The sequence below is a fragment of the Somniosus microcephalus genome, chromosome 2, assembly GCF_052327205.1.
Source record: "Somniosus microcephalus isolate GS21.2 chromosome 2, FLI_Smic_1.0, whole genome shotgun sequence".
Lineage (NCBI taxonomy): Eukaryota > Metazoa > Chordata > Chondrichthyes > Squaliformes > Somniosidae > Somniosus > Somniosus microcephalus.
Window position 1 is genome coordinate 146,330,450 of NC_140988.1, and position 23,382 is coordinate 146,353,831.

General features: G+C 50.3%; 1 protein-coding gene across 1 annotated transcript in view; it reads left to right on the forward strand.

Annotated features, from left to right (window-relative positions):
* cfap299 (cilia and flagella associated protein 299) overlaps positions 1-23,382 on the forward strand; it is a 1,221,566-nt gene that overhangs the window by 278,031 nt on the left and 920,153 nt on the right. The window lies entirely within an intron of this gene.

A 23,382-nucleotide genomic window follows, 5' to 3' on the forward strand; every position in this document is an offset into this window, starting at 1 on the left:
GTGTGTAATTGAGACACGGACTGCAGGAGTTGGTTACAACAGGTGTTTACTGAGTGGAGACAAAACTGGAACTACTATGCAAAGTTACTACACAGGCTTATATACAGGGGTGGTCACTACTGGTACTGCAGTATACAGGGGCTGCAGAATATAGTTCCTTCTGCAAAGTACATACACTACACAGAAGTGGTCAGGTTGTGAGAGTGAAGTGAAGTGAAGCTAGCATTGTGAAGTGTGAGTGGTGATAGGTAGAGATTGTTTCTTTGTGAGTGCTGGGGGTGTGGTGCATTGAGTAGTGTGTGAAGCGTGTGGTGCAGATGGTGGTATCTTTCACCTTGACCATCTGTTTGAGGTCATTAAACTTATTCCTACACTGTGTGTGGTTCCTGGGAACAACAGTGCTGGCCGTGACATGGTCTGCAATCTCACGCCACATGGTCCGGGATATGTACGACGAGGGCCTCCTGCCAGTTTGCAGGTATAGGACCGTCCGCTTCCTCTCCACTGCGAAAACCAATGCCTGTAGAGCTTCATCTGAGACCTTCCAGCACTCTCCCTTGGCCAAGGATCTGCCATGACGATTCCTAAATATCTCTTGCTTGTCACTAACCTTGTTCAGCCTCCCCTTTAAGTAGTGGAAAAAGCCTGTGGCAAGCATGACTGTAAATTAGACTGGCCCTGCTATTAGTCCACCTGTTGAGAGTTAAGCTAATGAGCATCAGTTTTAGGGTTGAAATCATGACTAATCATGTTAATGAATGTTGGAGAGAGGGTGCAGTAGGGAGGGTTTTAGATTCCTGAGGCATTGGGACCATTTCTGGGGATGGTGGGACCTATACAAGCCAGACGGTTACAGCTCAACAGAGCTGGGACCAATATTCTCGTGGGGAGGTTTGCTAGTGCTGTTGGGAAGGGTTTAAACTAGCTTGTCAGGGGGATGGGAACCAGCATATAGGGGTAGAAAAGAGGAATAAGGTGCATCAAAGAGTGAGTGTGTTGGATAGTACTAGAGAAGAAAGTAGTACTAGAGGCGGAAGTAGTACCATATTAGATAGAAGCAGACTATGAAAGACTACAAAAAATTCAAAAATGGGTTTAGAATGCATGTACGTAAATGCACAAAGTGTGGTGAATAAGGTTGGTGAACTACAAGCAAAATTAGTCATGTGGCAATATGATGTTGTGGCAATAATGGAAATGTGGCTTAAAAACGGTGAGGACTGGGCACTTAATATTCAAGGGTACAAGGTGTTCAGAAAAGATAGGGAAGGAAAAAAGGGAGGTGGGGTGGCATTGCTGATTAAGGAAGACATTGTAGTGTTGGAAATGGAGGATGTTCTTGAGGGGGCAAGGACAAAATCCATTTGGTTAGAGTTAAGGAGCAAAAAGGGTATGATCGCACTATTGGGGGTATTCTACGGGTCTTCAAATAGTGAGAGGGAGGTAGAGGAGCAAATCTGCAGGGAAATTGTAGAGATATGTAAAAGCTATAGAGTGGTGATATTTTGGGACTTTAATTAGCCAAATATCGACTGGGATAATGCTAGGGTAAAGGGAATGGAGGGGTAGGAATTTCTGAAATGTGTTCAGGAGAATTTCCATGACCAGTATGTTCTTGGCCCAACTAGGAAGGAGGCATTGCTGGATCTGGTGCTGGGGAATGAGGTGGGCCAGGTTGACCAAGTGTCTCTGGGAGAACACTTATATATGAGTGATCATTGTATCATAAGATTTAGATTAGCAATGGAGAGGAGCAAGAAACAATCTAGAGTGGAACTTCTAAACTGTAATAGGGCTAACTTCAATGGGATGCGAAAGGATCTAGCCAGGGTAAAATGGAACCAAAGACTGACAGGAATAACTGTAACAGAACAATGGGTAATCTTTAAGGAGGAGATGTTCCAAGTACAGGCTAGGTACATTCCAACAAGAAGAAAGGGCAAGGGAACCAAAGCAAGGGCTCCTTGGATGACAAGGGAGATAGAGAAGATGATGAAACAAAAAAAGAGGGTGTATGATGAATGGCAGGTGAACTCTTCAAGGGAGAACCAGACCAAATACAATAAGTTGAGAGGGGAAGTTAAGATGAAAATAAGATTGGCAAAGAGAGAATATGAGAGTAGAATGGCGGTTAACATAAAAGGGAACCCCCAAATCTTCTACTGGCATGTAAACAGTAAGCAGGTAGTAAGAGGTGGGGTGGGGCATATTAAGAACATAGAATGTGATATATGCTTAGAGGCGCAGGGCAAGGCTAGAATACTCAATGAGTACTTTGTATCGGTGTTTACTAAGGAGGTGGATGCTGACAAAATATCGGTAGAAGTCAAAAATTTTGAAGCAATGGAAGGGTTGAAAATTGATAGACAGGATGTACTGGAAAGGCTGGTATGCTTAGAGTGGATAAGTCGCCTGGTCCAGATGGCTTGCATCCCAGGTTGCTAAGGAAATTGGGGAGGAGATAGCGGCACGGCTTGCTATAATTTTCCAATCTTCCCTAGATGCGGGGAGGTGTCTTAGGATTGGGAAGTGGCAAATGTGACACCATTGTTCAAGAAAGGGTGTAAGGACAATCCTAGTAACTACAGGCTGGTTAGTTTAACATCAGTGGTGGGTAAAGTTTTAGAAACAATAATCAAGGAAAAAATTAACGGGATAATTAAGGAGAGCCAACACGGATTTGTAAAAGGCAGATGGTGTTTTGAATTTTGATTGAATTTTTTGATGAAGTAACAGGGAGGATTGATGAAAGGAATGCAATGGATGTTGTCTACATGGATTTTCGGAAGGTGTTTGACAAAGTACCACATAGAAGGCTGGTTAACAAAGTTGAGGAGGCTCATGGAATAGGTGGGCCAGTGGCAGCTTGGATAAGGAATGGGCTTAAGGACAGAAAACAGTGAGTTGTGGTAAATGGCTGTTTTTCAGACTGGGGGATGGTAGACAGTGGTGTTCCCCAAAGGTCAGTGCTGGGGCCACTGCTTTTTTTTGATATATAAATGACCTGGATATTGGAATACAGAGTAGAATTTCTAAATTTGCCAATGACACCAAACCTCGGGGTGTGGCAAACAGTGAGGATAATACCAATCGACTGCAACAGGACATAGAAAGGCTAGCAGAATGGGCAGACAAGTGGCAGATGGAATTTAATACAGAGAAGTGTGAGGTAATGCATTTTGGCAGAAGGAACAGGGAGAGGCAATATAGACTTAATGGCACAGTTTTAAAGAGTGTGCCGGGACAGAGGGACCTGGGAGTTAAAGTGCATAGGTCCCTGAAGGTGGCGGGACATATTGAGAGAGTGGTTAGCAAAGCATGTGGTATCTTGGGCTTCATAAATAGAGGTATTGAGTACAAAAGTAGAGAAGTTATGCTGAACCGTTATAAAGTGCTGGTTAGGCCAAAACCAGAGTATTGCGTCCAGTTATGGTCACCACATTTTAGGAAGGATGTGAAGGCCCTTGAGAGGGTGCAGAAGAGATTCATCAGAATGGTTCCGTGGATGGGGAATCTTAGTTATAAGGACAGGTTGGAGAAGCTGGATTTGGTTTCATCAGAGCAAAGGAGTTTGAGGGGTGATTTGATAGAGGTGTACAAGATTATGACGGGGTTGGATAGGCTAGACGGTGAATGGCTGTTCCCACTAGTTGATGGTAGAAGGACTAGGAGACACAGATTTAAAGTTTTGGGCAAGAGATACAGGGGGGATATGAGGAAAAGCTTTTTTACGCAGTGAGTGGTGAGGACCTGGAACTCGCTGCCGATGAAAGCGGAGACACTCAATGTTTTCAAGGGGAGACTGGATAGGCACTTGAGGGAAATAAACTTGCAGGGCTACGGGGATAGAGCGGGGGAATGTGTGTTCAGCTGCATGAGGGTCTCCCCACTAGCGTTACTTAAAGAGATTCATCCAACTTGCAGGTAATTTGCTTATTGCTTTTGTACTGGCTCTTGCAGAGTTTGAGGGAGTATTGGGTTGCTTTAAGAAATTTTAAAAAGTTGTTGAGTGTGTAGGGAGTGCTGCTAGACATTGGAAGGTGTTGGCTGCTACTGGTAGGCCTCTGAATACACCAATTGATCCCTCTCATGGGGGCTCTAGTTGCAGTCCCCCTCGCGCTGCAGCATGACAGGGAGATGGAGCAGAGGCAGCAAAGAAGATAAGCTGCTCACAGAGGGAGAAGGAGGGCTCTCAGCAGGAGGCCTTACCCATCAAGAGTCTCCAGGGAGCACTTCTCCTACCTGTACCTAAGCCAGGAGCAGTGTGTTCAGTGGCTCCGCTTCACCAAGGAGATCATCACAGAACTCTGCCACCTCTTGCAGTTCGCCGTCCATCGCTACATCTGGGAGGTCACAGAGGCTCTGTACGCTAGGAGACGAGACTTCATTGTCTTCTCCCTAAACAAAGAGAAGCAGGAGGAGCGCGCATGTGCCTTTGCCGGGATTATGGGAGTCCCCATGGTGCAGGGTGCCATCGATTGCACACATGTGGCTTTGCGGGCACCACGTCTTAATGGTGAGATGTTCTGTAACTGCAAAAGGTTCCACTCAATGTGCAGTTGATGTGCGACCATGCCCAGCACATCATGCTGGTGAATGCCCACTATCCTGGCAGAAGTCATGATGTGTTCATCCTGCGCCAGTCCGTTGTGCCAGCAATTTTCCAACCACTACGTGGAACCTGAGGGTGGTTGTTCGGCGACAAGGGCTATCCGTTCTACACCTGGCTAATGACTCAACCCTACCACTTGTGGCCAGCATTCATATAATGAGGGCCATGCTGCCTAGAGAAGCGTCATTGAGCAGACCATCGAGGTACTGATAGGGCTTTAAACTAAACAGTGAGGGGAAGGGTTCAGGTGAGGGGGAATTTAGAAAATCAAAGAGAAAGGAGAAGGCAATAGTGCAGGGCAGCAATAGGGGTAATGATAACCAGAGTGTGACAGGAGGAGACAGAGCATACGAACATAAGCGTGCACCAGCAAATAGTTTCAGTGTAATTAAAAATTATATAAAGAAAAAAATTAAAAGCTCTTTATCTGAATGCATGCAGCATTTCTAACAAGATAGATGAGTTGATGGCACAAATAGAAATAAATGGGTATAGAAACATAGAAGATAGGAGCAGGAGTAGGCCATTCGGCCCCTCAAGCCTGCTCCGCCATTCGATGAGATCATGGCTGATCATCCAAACTCAGTACCCCGTACCTGCCTTCACCCCATATCCCTTGATACCTTTAGCTCTAAGAAATATATCTAACGCCTTCTTGAATATATTTAAAGACTTGGCCTCAACCGCCTTCTGTGGTAGAGAATTCCACAGGTTCACCACTCACTGGGTGAAGAAATTCTTCCTCATCTCTGTCCTAAATGGCTTACCCCTTATCCTTAGACTATGACCCCTGGTTCTGGACTCTCCGACCATCGGGAACATTCTATCTCTGATTGCCATTACAGAGACGTGGGTGTAAGGTGACCAAGACTGGGAACTGAATATTCAGGGGTATTTGACATTTCGGAAGGATAGGCAGGAAGGGAAAGGAGGTGGGGTAGCTCTGTTAATAAAGGATGAGATCAGTGCAATGGTGATAAATGATATTGGCTCAGAAGATCAAGATGCAGAATCAGTTTGGGTGGAGATAAGAAATAGTAAGGGAAAGAAGTCACTGGTTGGAGTAGTCTATAGGCCCCCTAACAGTAGCTATACTGTAGGACAGAGTATAAATCAAGAAATAATAGGGGTTTGTAAGAAAGGTACTGTGATAATCATGGGCAATTTTAATCTTCATATAGATTGGACAAATCAAATTGGCAAGGGTAGCCTTGTGGATGAGTTCATAGAATGTATTCGGGATGGTTTCTCAGAACAATACGTTGTGGAATCAACCAGGGAGAAGGCTACTTTAGATCTGGTAATGTGTAATGAGACAGGATTAATTAATGATCTTATAGTAAACGATCCTCTAGGGAAGAATGGTCATAGCATGATAGAATTTCAAATTCAGTTTGAGAGTGAGAAACTTGGGTCTGAAACTAGTGTCCTAAACTTAAATAAAAGCAATTACAAAGGTATGAAGACAGAGTTGGCTAAAGTAGACTGGGAAAATAGATTAAAGGGTAAGACAGTAGATAAGCAGTGGCAGACATTTAAGGAAATATTTCATAACTCTCAGCAAACGTTTATTCCAGTGAGAAAGAAGACTCTACAAGGAGGATGAACCATCCGTGGCTAACGAAGGAAGTTAAGGATGGTATCAAATTGAAAAAAAAGGCATACAATGTTGCGAAGATTAGTGGTAGGCCAGAGGATTGGGAAATGTTTAGAAAACATCAAAGGATGACTAAAAAAATAATAAAGAGGGAGGAGATAGATTATGAAAGTAAACTAGTAATAAATATAAAAACAGACAGTAAGAGCTTCTGAAACATAGAAACATAGCAGGAGTAGGCCATTTGGCCCTTCGAGCCTGCTCTGCCATTCAATGCGATCATGGCTGATCATCCAATTTCAGTACCCGGTCCCTGCTTTCTCCCCATACCCCTGGATCCTTTTAGCCTTAAGAAATATATACAACTCCTTCTTGAATATATTTAATGAATTGGCTTCTACTGCCTTCTGTGGTAGAGAATTCCACAGGTTCACCACTGTCTGGGTGAAGAAATTCCTCCTCATTTCTGTCCTAAATGGCCTACCGCTTACCCTTCGACTGTGACCCCTGGTTCTGGACTCCCCGACCATTGGGAACATCCTTCCTGCATCTAGTCTGTCCAGTCCTGCCAGAATTTTATAAGTTTCAATAAGATCCCCTCTCATTCTTCTAAACTCCAGCGAGTACAAGCCCAATCAGCCCACTCTCTCCTCATACGTCATTCCTGCCATCCCAGGTATCAGTCTGGTGAATCTTTGCTGAAATCCTTCCATGGCAAGAACATCCTTCCTCAGATAAGGTGACCAAAACTGCACACAATACTCAAGATGTGGTCTCACCAAGGCCCTGTACAACTGCAGCAAGACATCCTTGTTCCTGTACTCAAACCCTCTCGCTACGAAGGCCAACATACCATTTGCCTTCTTAATCGCCTGCTGCACCTTCATGCTTACCTTCAGCGACTGGTGCACAAGGACACCCAAGTCTCGTTGCACTTCTCCTTCTCCCAATCTATTGCCCTTCAGATAATAATCTGCCTTCCTGTTTTTGCCACCAAAGTGGATAACCTCACATTTATCCATGTTATATTGCATCTGCCGTGCTTTTGCCCAATCACCCAACCTGTCCAAATCATCCTGGAGTTTCTCGGCATCCTCCTCACAGCACACACGCCCACCCAGCTTTGTGTCATCTGCAAATTTGGAGATATTACAGCTAGTTCCCTTGTCTAGATCATTACTATATATTGTGAATAGCTGGGGTCCAAGGACCGATCCCTGCGGTACCCCACTAGTCACTGCCTGCCACTCGGAAAAAGACCAGTTTATTCCAACTCTTTGCTTTCTGTCTGCCAACCAGTTCTCTATCCAAGTCAATACCTTGCCCCCAATCCCATGTGCCTTAACTTTACATGCTAATCTCTTATGCGGGACCTTCTCAAAAGCCTTCTGAAAGTCCAAATACACCACATCCACTGGTTCTCCCTGATCTATTTTACCAGTTACATCCTCAAAAAATTCCAGTAGATTAGTCAAGCACGATTTACCTTTTGGAAATCCATGTTGACTTTGTCCGATCCTGTCACTGTTTTCCAAGTGCTCTGCTATTACATCTTTTATAATGGACTCTAGCATTTTCCCCACTACCGATGTCAGGCTTACCGGTCTGTAATTCCCCATTTTCTCTCTACCACCTTTTTTGAATAGTGGGGTAACATTAGCTACCCTCCAATCCATGGGTACTGTTCCAGATTCCATCGAATGTTGGAAGATGATCAGCAATGCATCTACTATTTCTAGGGCCACTTCCTTAAGTACCCTAGGATGTAGATTATCAGGCCCTGGGAATTTATCCGCCTTCAATCCCATCAATTTCCCTAACACCATTTCCCTAGAAATACTGATTTCTTTCAGTTCCTCCCTTTCATCAGACCCTATGTTCCCCAACATCTCTGGAAGGTTATTTGTGTCCTCCTTTGTGAAGACAGAACCAAAGTATGTATTTAGTTGGTCTGCCATTTCCTTGTTTCCCATTATAAATTCCCCTGATTCTGACTGCAAGGGACCTACGCTTGACTTCACCAATCTTTTTCTCTTCACATATCTATAAAAGCTTTTACAGTCAGTTTTTATGTTCTCTGCAAGCTTACTCTCATATTCAATTTCCCCCTTCTTAATTAAACCCTTTGTCCTCCTTTGTTGAATCCTAAACTGCTCCCAATCCTCAGGTTTACTGTTTTTTCTGGCCAATTTATATGTGCTCTCCTTGGATCTTATGCTATCCCTAATTTCCCTTGTTAGCCACGGTTGAGTCACCTTTTTTGTTTAATTTTTATGCCAAACTGGGATGAACAAATTCTGTAGTTCATCCATGTGGTCTTTGAATGTTTGCCATTGCCTATCCACCGTCAACCCTTTGAGTGACATTCCCCAATCAATCCTACCCAACTCGCACCTCAGACCATCGTAGTTTCCTTTATTTAAATTCAGGACCTTAGTCTCTGAGTCAACTACTTCATTCTCCATCTTAATGAAGAATTCGATCATATTATGATCGCTCTGACCCAAGGGGCCTCGTAATACAAGATTGCTAATTAATCCTTTCCCATTACGTAATACCCAGTCTAAGATGGCCTGAGCTCTGGTTGGTTCCTTGACATATTGGTCCAAGAAACCATCCCGTAAACACTCCAGGAATTCCTCTTCCACAGTATTGTTACTAATTTGGTTAGCCAATCTATATGTAGATTAATGTCACCCATGATGACTGCTGTGCCCTTATTGCACGCTTCTCTAATTTCCCTTTTAATGCCATCCCTAACCTCCGCATTACTGTTTGGAGGTCTATATACCACTTCCACTAAAGTTTTCTGCCCCTTGGTATTTCTCAGTTCTACCCATACAGATTCCACATCATCAGAACTAATATCCTTCCTTACAATTGTGTTAATCCCTTCTTTAACCAGCAATGCTACCCCACCTCCCTTTCCTTTTTGCCTAGCTTTCCTGAATATTGAATACCCCTGGATGTTGAGTTCCCAGCCTTGGCCACCCTGGAGCCATGTTTCCGTAATCCCAATCAAATCGTATTCGTTTACCTCTATTTGCGCAGCTAATTCATCCACCTTATTACAAATGCTCCTTGCATTAAGACACAAAGCCTTCAGGCTTGTTTTTTTAACGCTCTTAGACCTATTAGAATTATTATTTACTGTGGCCATGTTTGATTTAAACCGTTGATTTCTCTGACTGCCACTTTTGTTTTTCTCCTTCCTATCTTTTGCTTTTATCCTTGTTTCCCTTTCCTCTGTCTCCCTGCTCAGGTTCTGAACCCCCTGCCATTTTAGTTTAAACCCTCCACCAGAGCACGAGCAAACACTCCCCCTAGGACATCGGTCCCAGCCCTGCCCAGGTGCAAACCGTCAGGTTTGAACTGGTCCCACCTCCCCCAGAACCGGTTCCAATGTCCCAGGAATTTGAATCCCTCCCCCTCGCACCATTCCTCTAGCCACGTATTCAGCTGAAATATTCTTCTATTTCTACTCTGACTAGCATGTGGCACTGGTAGCAATCCTGAGATTACTACCTTTGAGGTCCTATTTTTTAATTTACCTCCTGACTCCCTATATTCAGCTTTTAGGACCTCCTCATGTTTTTTACCTCTATCGTTGGTACCTATATGCACCATGACAACTGGCTGTTCACCCTCCCCTTCCAAAATGTTCTGCAGCCGCTCTGAGACATCCTTGACCCTTGCACCAGGGAGGCAACACACCATCCTGGAGTCTCGTTTGTGGCCGCAGAAACGCCTATCTATTCCCCTTACAATAGAATCTCCTATTACTGTAGCTCTACCCCTCTTTTTCCTCCCATCCTGTGCAGCAGAACCACCCCTGGTGCCAGGAAGTTGGCTGCTGCTGCCTTCCCCTGATAAGCCATCCTCCTCAACAGTATCCAAAGCGGTATATCTGTTTGAGAGGAGGATGACCACAGGGGAGTCCTGCACTACCTGCCTGTGCGTATTACTCTGCCTGGCGGTCACCCATTCCCTTTCAGCCTTTGCAACCTTTACCTGCGGTGTGACCAACCGGTTAAACGTGCTACCCATGACGTCCTCAGCCTCGCGACTGGTCCAGTATGCATCCATCCGCAGCTCCAGCACCACAATGCAGTCTGCCAGTAGCTGCAGCTGGATACATTTCCCGCACACAAGAAGTGTCCCTGAGTTCCCACATAGTGCAGGAGGTGCATACCACGTGGCCGGGCTGTCCTGCCATGACTTACCCTTAAATTAATTCAATTTAAATTAATTCAAATCAATACCACCAATTAAATGATATACTCAATGGCCCTTGTTTACCAACTGTCCCCGCTACACCACAGAGACCCTAGAAAGTATAAAACACAAAATTTAAGCTTGTAAGAAAGGAGAAAGAGAGAAATACTCACCAACCAATCACTTGCTTTCTGGTGACGTCACAGTTCGATTACTTTTTACTTCTCTCTCCCGCTCTCGGAGCTGAGATTGGAGATTGGAAAGCCTACCTGCTGCTCTATCGCCTCGGGGTCGTGTTAAATACTGCCGCCGCCGCTTCCCACACAGGTCCGCACTGCTGCCACTCCAGGGCCTACCTGCTGCTCTGCCGCCTCGGGGTCGCGTTAAATAATGCCACCACCACTTCCCACACAGGTCCACACTGCTGCTGCTCCGGGGCCTACCTGCTGCTCTGACGCTTCGGGGTCACGTTAAATACCGCCGCCACCGCTTGCCACACATTTCCGCACTGCTCTCGCTCCGGGGCCTACCTGCTGCTCTGTCGCTTTGGGGTCGCATTAAATACTGCCGCCGCCGCCGCTTCCCACACAGGCCCGCACTGCTGCCACTCCAGGGCCTACCTGCTGCAAGTATATAAGAGGGAAGAGAGTAGCTAAAGTAAACATTGGTCCCTTAGAGGATGGGACTGGGGAATTAATAATGGGAAACACGGAAAGGGCAGAGACTTTGAACAAATATTTTGTATTGGCCTTCACGGTAGAAGACACTAAAAGCATCCCAATAATAATTGATAATCAAGAGGCTATAGGGAGGAGAAAAAGTACTAGGCAAACTAATGGGACTAAAGGCTGAGAAGTCCTTTAGACCTGATAGCCTACATCCTAGGGTCTTAAAAGAAGTGGCTGCAGAGATAGTGGATGCGTTGGTTATAATCTACCAAAATTCCCTTGATTCTGGAGAGGTCCCAGCGGATTGGAAAACCGCAAATGTAACGCCACTATTCAAGAAATGAGGGAGGCAAAAAGCAGGGAACGATCTGTCATTGGGAAAATGTTGGAATCCATTATTAAGGAAGTAATAGCAGGACATTTAGAAAATCATAATAAAATCAGGCAGAGTCAACATGGTTTTATGAAAGGGAAATCGTGTTTGACAAATTTACTAGAGTTCTTTGAGGATGTAACGAGCAGGGTGGATAACTGGGAACTAGTAGATGTAGTGTATTTGGATTTCCAAAAGGCATTCGATAAGAGGCCACATAAAAGGTTACTGCACAAGATAAGAGCTTATGGGGTTGGGGGTAATATATTAGCATGGATAGAGGATTGGCTTAGTAACAGAAAACAATGAGTCGGGATAAATGGGTCATTTTTCAGTTGGCAGACTATAACTAGTGGGGTGCCACAGGGATCAGTGCTGGGGCCTCAACTATTTACAATCTATATTAATGACTTGGATGAAGGGACCGTGTGTACTGTAGCCAAATTTGCTGATGATACAAAGACAGGTAAAGCAAGTTGTGAGGAGGACACAGAGTCTGCAAAGAGATATAGATAGGTTAAGTGAGTGGGCAAAAATTTGGCAGATGGAATATAATGTTGGAAAATGGGAGGTTATCCACTTTGGAAGGAAAAATAAAAAAGCAAATTATTATTTAAATGGAGAGAGACTACATAATGTTGCAGTACAGAGGGATCTGGGGGTCCTCGTACTTGAAAAACAAAAAGTTAGTATGCAGGTACAGCAAGTAATTAGGAAGGCAAATGGAATGTTGGCCTTTATTGCAAGGGGGATGGAGTATAAAAGTAGGGAAGTCTTGCTACAACTGTACAGGATGCTGGTGAGACCACACCTGGAGTACTGCGTACAGTTTTGGTTTCCTTATTTAAGGATGGATATACTTGCATTGGAGGCAGTTCAGAGAAGGTTCACTAGGTTAATTCCTGAGATGAAGCGGTTGTGTTATAAAGAAAGGTTGAGCAGGTTGGGCCTATACTCATTGGAGTTTAGAAGAATGAGAGGTGATCTTATTGAAACATATAAGATTCTGATGGGGCTTGACAGGGTAGATGCAGGGAGGATGTTTCCCTTCATGGGGGAATCTAGAACTAGGGGGCACAGTTTCAGGATAAGGGGTCGCCCATTTAAAATGGAGATGAGGAGGAATTTCTTCTCAGAGTGTCGTGAATCTTTGGAATTCTCTACCCCAGAGAGCTGTGGAGGTGGAGTCATTGAATATATTCAAGGTGGAGATATATTTGAGCTCCAGGGGCATCTAAGGTTATGGGGAGCAGACCAGGAAAGTGGCGTTGAGGCCAAGATCAGATCAGCCATGATCTTATTGAATGGCGGGGCAGGCTCGAGGGGCCAAATTGCCTACTCCTGCTCCTATTTCTTATGTTCTTATGACACAATGGTTCTGCTGCCTTGACTGCTCAGGAGGAGCCCTCCAATACTCACCCTCCAGTACTCGCCAGGTGTCCCATTTTGTGGTGGTCTGCTGCATCCTCCAAAACATGGCCATCGTGAGGGTCCAACCCTTGCCACCACGAGTTCCGCAACCACCTCAGCAGGAGGAGGAGGAAGAAGAAAAAGAGGAGGAGGAAGGGTGGAGGCAGCCTGCACATCCACGTTTCAGATGGGCTGTCTGTGAGCGCATCATCAAACTCCGGTTCTCCTGATTTAAACCCCAGAACCCCGTTGCTCAACACATTCCCACCTTACCTTCCCTTTGTCACAGAATATCACAGCGTTCTCTTGGTCACAATGCTGAAATGAACATAGGGTCTAATGAGAGGGAGGAATTGAATGAAATCAGTATTTGTAGGGAAATGGTGTTCGGGAAATTGACAGGATTGAAGTCGATAAATCCCCAGGGCCTGATAATTTACATCCTAGGGTACTTAAGGAAGTGGCCCTAGAAATAGTAGATGCATTGCTGGTCATCTTCCAAAATTCTATAGCCTCTGGAACAGTTCCCATGAATTGGAGGATAGCTAATGTTAACCCACCATTTAAAAAAGGTGGTAGAGAGAAAACGGTGAATTATGGACCGGTAAATCTGACATCGGCACTGGGGAAAATGCTAGAGTCCATTATAAAAGATGTAATAGCAGAGCACTTGGAAAACAGTGACAGGATCGGACAAAGTCAACATGGATTTCCAAAAGGTAAATCATGCTTGACTAATCTACTGGAATTTTTTGAGGATGTAACTGATAGAATAGCTAAGGGAGAACCAGTGGATGTGGTGTATTTGGACTTTCAGAAGGCTTTCGATAAAGGTCCCGCACAAGAGATTAGCGTGCAAAGTTAAAGCACATGGGATTGGGGGTAAGGTACTGTCTTGGATAGAGAACTGGTTGGCAGACAGGAAGCAAAGAGTTGGAATAAATGGGTCTTTTTCCGAGTGGCAGGCAGTGACTAGTGGGGTACCCCAGGGATCGGTGCTTGGACCCCAGCTATTCACAATATATATAAATGATCTAGACGAGGGAACTAGATGTAATATCTCCAAGTTTGCAGACGACACAAAGCTGGGTGGGCGTGTGTGCTGTGAGGAGGATGCCGAGAAACTCCAGTATGATTTGGACAGGTTGGGTGATTGGGCAGATGCATGGCAAATGCAGTATAATGTGGATAAATGCGAGGTTATCCACTTCGGTAGCAAAAACAGGAAGGCAGATTATTATCTGAACGGCAATAGATTGGGAAAAGGGTAAGTGCAATGCGACCTGGGTGTCCTTGTGCACCAGTCACTGAAGGTCAGCATGCAGGTGCAGCAGGTGGTTAAGAAGGTAAATGGTATGTTGGCCTTCATAGCGAGAGGATTCGAGTACAGGAGCAAGGATGTCTTGCTGCAGTTGTACAGGGCCTTGGTGAGACCACACCTTGAGTATTTTGTGCAGTTTTGGTCACCTTATCTGAGGAAGGATGTTCTTGCCATGAAGATTCACCAGACTGATATCTGGGATGGCAGGAATGACGTATGAGGAGAGATTGGGTCGATTAGGCTTATATTCGCTAGAGTTTAGAAGAATGAGAGGGGATCTCTTTGAAACTTATAAAATTCTAACAGGACTAGACAGACTAGATGCAGGAAGGATGTTTCTGATGGTGGGGGAGTCCAGAACCAGGGGTCACAGTCTAAGGATAAGGGGTAAGACATTTAGGACTGAGATGAGGAATTTCTTCACCCATAGAGTGGTGAACCTGTGGAATTCTCTACCACAGAAGGCAGTTGAGGCCAATTCATTAAATTTATTCAAGAAGGAGTTAGATATATTTCTTAAGGCTAAAGGGATCAACGGGTATGGGGAGAAAGCAGGGACAGGGTACTGAATTTGGATGATCAGCCATGATCTCATTAATTGGCGGAACAGGCTCGAGGGGCGGAATGGCCTACTCCTGCTCCTATCTTCTATGTTTCTATGTTTCTAAAGCCACCACAAAACAAACATTCCAAACAACATTTATAAATCAATGAATCCAATACTACATAACAAAGTCAACGAATCACCCTTGTGCATTCCCTCAGTGCCTGTCTTGTGTGTGTCTTTTGTTGTGTATGTCCCTTTAAGAGAAGAACTGATTTTATACTGCAGTACCGGCAGTGACCACCCCTGTATAAATGGCCCTAGCAGGCTTTTGTACTTCAGCCTGACGTTACCCTCTGTTCCAGCATTTCTGGCTGTGCAGCTGCCTCAGTCAGCAGGAGGAGAAGGAGCAGCCAAACCAGGAGAGTGGAAAGTGGTGGTCTCCTGACCAGGAAGAGGAGGATATCGATAGACCACCACCACCTCCACCTCCACCATCATCACAGCAACTGAGGTGCCTGGAGAGAGAGGACAGAGGAGGAGAAGGAGAAGGGAGGCCAGCAACAACACCAACCAGGGGAGAGGCCTTTCCATTACTGCCTCCCCAAATTGGCCTCCACTTCAGGAGAGGGAGAGAGGGGAGAGAAACAACCAACAACCACCAACTGTTTGGAAGGAGGGAAGAACAACATCATCTTTCAGGTGGGTGTTATTTGGTGCACTCTCCCAAAGACTTTGTATTTTAGGTGGGGTGAGAAAAGAAGAAACAAGGCCGGATCATCAAGGGGTGTCTGTGTGTATGTGTGGCTCTTGTTAAAAACTAGGCCACACACACCACTAATAAGCATCCCTTCAATTGCCTGACCTGGGACAGCTGGAGCTGCCTAGATGAAGTCCAATTACATCGTTAAGACCTGGTGTGGGACTGAGCCTGGGGCATCTCCAGCTTTCCCAGGTGAAGACATCTTCTCCCCCTGCCAGAAGACCACCACCATCAAAGACTTTAAATTCCCATCGGAGAGTGCACCCCTGCCAACACCCACCCACCCACCATCCTGAGTGGCAACGCTGCCCTTGCAGCCTCCCTCCTTCCCACCCCCCCTCTCTCTCTCTCTTTGTCTCTCTCTGCCTATTTCTCTGAGGCACCTCAATTTCATCTGTTTTTATAATTGCCTATTGAGCAGAGGGGAGAAGGCCCCTCTCCCAATTTCAATCAATAAGGGGAGAGGTGTGTCTTCATTTTAAACAGCTCCCTCTGCTCAATAGAGGACCAAAAAATACCTGAGACCATTAACACCTTCAGGCCTGTGACTTGGGGTGAGTGTAGCCCTTATAAAAACACCCCATAATGGCGACTGCATCTTCGCCGGTGGCGGGGCCAGCCAGGACTTATACGGGAGTGGCAGCCACAGCCACAGCTGCTCCCGCTGCTTCTGCTGCCCCGTCACCTTTTAAACTTATGACAAAAAAGCTTGGGGTGAAGAGCTACACTCACCCGACTATGACCATTGAGGCCGGCGTTAAAGCCATGGGTGGGGTTGTCAGCCCCTCAGCCATCGTCGCGGCCTCAAAAATGTACGGGAAGGCTGTGTTCTTCCTGGGGTCGGAGCGGGCAGTGTCCCTGGCCGTTGCCAAGGGGCTCACCGTGGGCGGGACCTTCCTGCCGGTGGATCCTCTCGAGGCCACCGCGCAGAGGATCGTCATCTCGAACGTCCCGCCCTATGTTCCTGGTGAGCTCCTCCTCCCCCATTTATGCCAACTTGGGGAGGTGAGGTCGGGGATTACGCCCATCCCGCTCAGCTACCGGGAAGCCAGCCTTCGCCACGTCGTCTCCTTCCGGCGCCAGCTTTTTATCCAGCTGGCGCAGGAGGAGGACACCGACGGGGCGTTCATCGTCCACCACGAGGGGACCACCTATCGCGTCTTCTGGATGTCGGACGGTGTGCGGTGCGACGGCTGCAAGGAGGTGGGGCACATCCGGAAAAACTGCCCCGCCTCCAAGGCCGCCGGATCATCTCGTGCGGCCAAGGCTGGCGCCGCCGCCGCTCCTTCCCACGGATCTGCCCGCGCGTCGGGAACGTCTAATGCGCGGTTGACGTCGGGAGCCGATGCCACCAAGGCCTCCGGCGGGGGGGAGGGAGCGCGTCCGGCCGGAAAGAAGGTGCGGCGGAAAAATAAACACCTTAGGGCGGGTCCCCCCTTGGATGGCCAGCCCTTGCCCCTTCCGCCCCTTACACCCGCGCTCCTTGCGGAGTTAATCAGGGCAGACGCGAGTGGGAGGGGCCTCGTGCCCGAGCCTGTGGCCGCAACCGCCGCAGCGGTAACGCCAATACCTGTGGCCGGGCTCGGGCCCGAGGAACCCGACAAACCTGCTCCGCCGGTGTGAGCAGAGGAGGAGGCCTCTGCAGACATGGAGGGCTCCCTCCATGCTAAAAATAAGGCACGACCCCCTGGAAGAGGAGGAGGACCGGGAGGAGGAAGGTCCCTCCAAGCAGGGCGAGTTGTCGCCCGCCACGGGTACTGCGCCCCCCCCCCCCGCTGTCATCATCACCAGCGATCGGCAGGGGTCGCCTGTCCCTCGGGAGGCTGAGGCAGATGTGTCTGTCCGGCACGTGACTCCCGGGGATGGGGACGAGACCCTGCCCGTGGGGGGGGCCGCGGAACAACCCGCGGCTATTGACATTTTATCGGTGCCGTTACCCCTCGCTGGGTCGGGCAGCCTGGGGTCTGGGTCGGGCGAGCTCGAGGAAAATGAGCTCGCCCAATGTGACCCGGACATCTCCCAGGGGCTGCTCGTCCCAGTGGAGGTTTTAATTGAAAACACCCCATCCGCTGGGTCGGAGGCTGGTGGCGGGGAGGAGGATGGCCCCCTGGCTGCGTCTCTGGTGCCGGACGTACTGGAGGAGCTGGGAATTGTTCTCTCCCCGGTTTCTCCGGTCGTTCTGGCGTCTGAGGCCGGGGGGGACTCCGAACCGCCGCCGTCTTCTGGCCCGGCGCCCCTAGAGGAGCCCAGGGAGGAATCCTCTGCCGCCGATCCTGGGGGTGGGATCCGGGCGGAGGTGGGGCTGGCTGGTGTGGCTGAGCCGTTCGCTGCGCACTGCGCGACGGACGGGTCGGCCGCTGGTGACGACCCCCTGGAGGAGGATGGGGACTCGCTAATGGGCACGGAGGACGATTTGGACTCCACCGTCCACGAGGCGCTGGATGACCTCGTGCCCCTCGCCGAGTCTCTCCTCATTCCCGTAAGGGAACTCCGGGACTTTGTGGCCACGTGCCGGGGTCGGCAAAATAAGATCCGGCTGGCCCTCGACAGGTGGTCGGAGCTGGCGCTGCTCATCGTGTCCGTCCGCGCCGCCGTTAAAATCGTGGGCATGGACGAGGGCGTGGACCCGCTCGAGCTGTGTCGGCTCAGAACGTTTCTCACTGGGCTGCTGAGGAAGTGGCGGCTGACCAGCGGCTGCGCTCCCTCCTCCCGTTAGGTGTAGGTAAAGGTTGCACTATGCTTCTGACATGAAGATAACCATAGCCAGCCTCAACATCAATGGCAGCAGGGAGGCGCGTCGAAGATTCAACAACTTCTCGGTCCTTCGGGATGGGAAGTATGCGGTGTGATTCCTGCAATAAACCCACACCGTTCCGGGAGACGAAGCCACATGGCTCCTGGAGTGGCAAGGAGGGGTCAGCATGAGTCACCCCTCCAACAATTCTAGCGGGGTGGCTATCTTGCTGGCCCCGCATTTTCAGCCGGAGATCTTGGGGGTCAAGGAGCATTGCCGGGCCTCTTGCTCCAGGTCACTGTTCGCCTGGGGGGCGTGCCGCTCCATCTAGTGAGCGTGTACGCCCCTCAGACCGGTGCACAGCAAGTGCGCTTCTTCGAAGAAGTGTCCACTCTTTTGGGCTCCGTCGACGCGGGCGAGTGCGTCATCCTCGGGGGGGATTTTAACTGCACCCTCGAGGCGAGGGACCGTTCGGGTCCCCCGCGAAGCCCGGCGGCGATGGAGAAGTTGAGGGACCTGGTCGGGTCCTTCGACTTGGTGGACGTCTGGTGAAATCTCCACCCCGACTCCAGCGCCTTCACTAGCGTGAGGTCGGGGGGAGGAAGGTGCAGAATCGACCGCCTCTACATTTCCCGCGTGTACGTCTCCTGCGTTCCGGCAGCTTCCATGTGGCCGGTGCCGTGCACGGACCACCACCTGGTGTGGGCGGAGCTCACTCCACTGCGCGCGCGGGGGGGGGTCCGCGTACTGGCATTTTAACAACCTGCTGCTGGAGGACGCGCGGTTCCGGGATTCATTTAATCGGTTCTGGACCGACTGGAGAAGGAAGCAGGGGGGCTTCCCCTCCTTGAGGCTATGGTGGGACGTGGGCAAGGCTCACATCCGTCTCTTCTGACAGGAGTACGCGAAGGGGTCGACCAAGAGGCGGGAGGCCCGGGTCGGGGGGTTGGAGAAGGAGGTGCTCGACCTGGAGTCCCGTCTTGGTCAGGTCGTCGAGGACCCAGCCCTGCGGAAGGTGTACGAAGAGAAGAAGGGCGCGCTGAAGGACCTGCAGCTCGTCGGGTCCCGAGGCGCGTACGTGAGGTCGCGGATCCAGCTCCTGCGGGACCTGGACTGCGGCTCCCCCTTCTTCTACTCGCTGGAAAAAAGACGGGGGGTCCATAAGCAGCTCTTGGGGCTGCTGGCCGACGACGGATCACTGGTCTCGGATCCGGAGAGAATCAGCGCGGAGAACCGCGCCTATTACGGGGCTCTGTTCTCTCCGGATCTATCCAGCAAGGATGCGCGCAGAGTTTTGTGGGAGGACCTGCCGAAGGTCAGCCCGGAGGGCGCCGAAAAATTGGACGCTCCGCTAAGCCTGGCGGAGCTGACCGGCGCCCTCCGCCAGCTCTCACAGAAATCACAGAAACCTCACAGTACAGATAGAGGCCATTTCAGCCCATCGAGCCTGCACCGACACATATCCCACCCGATCCCCGTAACCCCTACACCAACACATATCCCACCCTATCCCCGTAACCCCACGTATTTAATCCCCCTAACACTAAGGGTCAATTTTTATCATGGCCAATCAACCTAACCCCGCACATCTTTGGACTGTGGGAGGAAACCGGAGCACCCGGAGAAAACCCACGCAAACACGGGGAGAATGTGCAAACTCCACACAGACAGTCACCCGAGGCCGGATTCGAACCCGGGTCCCTGGCGCTGTGAGGCAACAGTGCTAACCACTATGCCACCCCGGGGCTGGACGGGCTGACCGTGGAGTTCCACAGGGCGTTCTGGGATGTCTTGGGGGGCGACTACGCGCGGGTCCTGGGGGAAAGTTTGGCGACCGGGGAGATGCCCCTCTCTTGGCGCAGGGCAGTCATTGTCCTGCTGCCTAAGAAGGGTGATCTCTGACTCCTTAAGAACTGGCGCCCGGTCTCCCTCCTCAGCACGGACTATAAAATCTTTGCCAGGGCCATGTCTGCTCGCCTTGGCACCGTGCTGGCCCACATGATCCACCCCGACCAGTCCTACACGGTCCTGGGCCGGACCATCCACGATAACATCCATCTGGTCCGGGACCTGGTCCACCACTCCCAGAGGGCTGGTCTGTCGGTCGCCTTCCTTTCCCTGGATCAGGAGAAGGCGTTCAACAGGGTGGATCACGAGTATCTCTTCGGAACTCTGCACGCATTCGGGTTCGGGACGCATTTCATCGCCCGGATCCGACTTCTGTACGTCGCCGCGGAGTGTCTGATTAAAGTTAACGGGTCCTTGAGGGCGCCCCTTCGCTTCGGGAGGGGGGTGCATCAGGGATGCCCCATGTCCGGTCAGTTATACGCCGTTTGCGTGGAGCCTTTCCTGCGCCTCTTGTGGAAGAGGTTGACGGGACTGGCTCTGCAAGGGCCGGGCGTGGAGGTGGTCCTCTCGGCTTACGCCGATGACGTGCTCCTCATGGTCACGGATCCCGCTGACTTGCGGAGGATGCAGGAATGCCAGCAGATTTACTCGGACGCATCCTCCGCCAAGATCAACTGGGAGAAATGTTCCGGACTCCTGGTGGGTCAGTGGCGGGTGGACTCCCTACCAGAGGAGTTCAGGCCTTTCGCCTGGAGCACCACGCACCTCCTCTATTTGGGAGTCTACCTTAGCCCTGCCGAGGACGCCTGGCCGGCGAACTGGCAAGAGCTGGAGGCCAAAGTCACCACTCGCCTAGGACGCTGGACAGGACTGCTCCGAGTGTTGTCCTACAGGGGTCGAGCGCTGGTCATAAACCAGCTGGTGGCCGCCATGTTGTGGTACCGGTTGGTCACTTTGATCCCTCCCCCTGCGTTTGTCGCCAAGATGCAGAAGAAGCTCATCGACTTCTTCTGGGACAAAAGGAAGCACTGGGTCTCTGCCACGGTTCTGTGTCTCCCGCTTAGGGAGGGCGGTCAGGCGCTGGTGTGCCTTCGCACCCAGGCTGCGACTTTCCGTCTTCAGACGCTGCAGAGATACCTGTACGTCGAGAATCCTCCGAGATGGTGTGCGCTGGCGACGTTTTTCTTCCGCCAGCTGCACGGCCTCAATTACGACACGCAGCTCCTGTTCGCGAAAGTGGGCGGCAGGCGTGCTGGCCTGCGGGAGCTGCCTGCCTTCTACCAGGAACTGCTATGGGTTTGGAACTATGTCGCTTCCAGGCGGAGCTCTCCCCCGTCAGGAGCGGCGGCTCTCCTTCGGGAGCCGCTGCTCAGGAATCCGCACCTCCACGAACGCGGGTTCGGGTGGCTGGCGGAGGGCAGGGCTGTGCCTGGCAAGGTGACCAGAGTCGGGGACCTGCTTGATGGTGGAGGAGCGGGCTGGATGGCGCCGGAGGAGCTGGCGCGGCGCCTGTCCTGGGCCAACGTCCGGCTCGCGGTCGAAGCCATCGAACCGGTGAAAGCGGCACTGGGCTGGTACTCCACTAGGTGTATCGAGGCGGCTCAAGCATGTGGGGCGATCCCGTCCGAGCTTACCCCCGTTCGGACGGAATTCCTCATCAGCGCCCAGCCCCGAAACTCCACTCGGGAACCGGTGCCTCACAACTTGAGCCATCTCGAGGAAATACCCTCCGTGCCTTTTCATTCCGCGTGGAGGGGTTTCCTGTACGGGCTGCTGCTGCACACTCTCCACTTTGCCATCTTCGTCTACCGTCCGGACACGGCTTGGCGTGGCGTCTTGCTGACTGGCGGTGGCGGAGGTCCCCAATGGAGGGCTCTCTACGCGGGAGTCCTCCCTTGTTCCATCGGGGACTTGGCCTGGAGGGTGTTGCATGGTGCGGTCCCGTGCAATAAGGTTTTATGTAGGTTCACGGACTCCCAGGCCGCCTGCATTTTTTGCGGCCTGGAGGAGTCCGTGTTTCATGTTTATATGGAGTGTGAGAGGTTGCAGCCCCTCTTTCACTACTTGAAGGGGCTGCTCCTCGATTTTTGGTTGCACTTCAGTCCCACGCTCTTGATCTATGGTCACCCAGTGCGGAGGGGAGCGGACAGGTTGGAGGACCTCCTTGTGGTCCTGCTCCTGGGCCTGGCTAAAAGAGCCATCAATTGGTTCAGGCAGCGGGCGGTCGAGGGGGTCGTCCAGCCGGATTGCCTGCCTCTCTTCCGCGGCCATGTTCGCGCCCGGGTGGCCCTGGAGATGGAGCACGCGGTGTCGGCCGGCACGCTTGAGTATTTCCGTGACCGGTGGGCGCCGCGGGGACTAGAGTGCATTATCAACCCGGAAAACCAAATTTTAATTTGATTTGTTAAGTTTTAGTTGAACTTTTGTTTATTTACAGTCCAATTGTTTTTTTTGGGTCCAGACAAAAACAGTACCCTCTGTTCAGTAAAATACCTGTTCAATTGTTCTCCCAAAGTCAGTATATTATTGAGGCGTGGACTTTACAGTGGCGACGAGCAAGTTCGAACTCACCTGCAGTGTTGCATCACCTCACGGGGATCTCACCCTGAGAAGAAGTTTCTTGGAGGTCGAAGTCTGAGCAACGGGCGTCGACCACGGGCAACCGCCCAAGGATCCATCGGTGTTCGGAGAATTGTGGGAGAGGCTGTGGAGAGCTGAGCTTGGCTCCCCAGTTAAGGTGCTCCAGCAAATCGTGCTGGTAGCAGGTAGTGTGCTGACCCTTCCGGACTGCGGCGGGCTCGAGCTCGATCGAGCGGCTCTGTAAAAGGGACCGCGCAGCGTCGCCGGGAGGAAAGAGAGAGAGAGAGAGGGTGGAGCGCACAGGGCGCGGTCGGTGCTCAAGAACCGGGCAGCGGAGAGAAAATAAACGAGGGGAAGGAAAAGTGAGACTCGCTGAAGCCGCGGTTCGCCGCCATTACCCTGCAGAACGCTAGGAGCAGCGTGGCAGCAAGGGGAAGAAGGAAAAGCGCGGGAGGCGGCATTTTATTCCATTGGGGAAGAAGGAAAAGCGCGGGAGGCGCCATTTAAAATCACCCAAGATGCCGAAAAGTGGCAGTATCACTGCTTTCGACAACGAGGTAGAAGACTGGACCACGTATGTGGAAAGAATTGAAGTGTACTGCAAGGCAAATGAGGTGGCCGATGGAAAGAAGGCGTCGGTATTATTAAATTTGATGGGCGCGAGAATGTACGGCCTATTGCGGAATTTAATTACCCCAGCAAAACCAATGGAGAAAA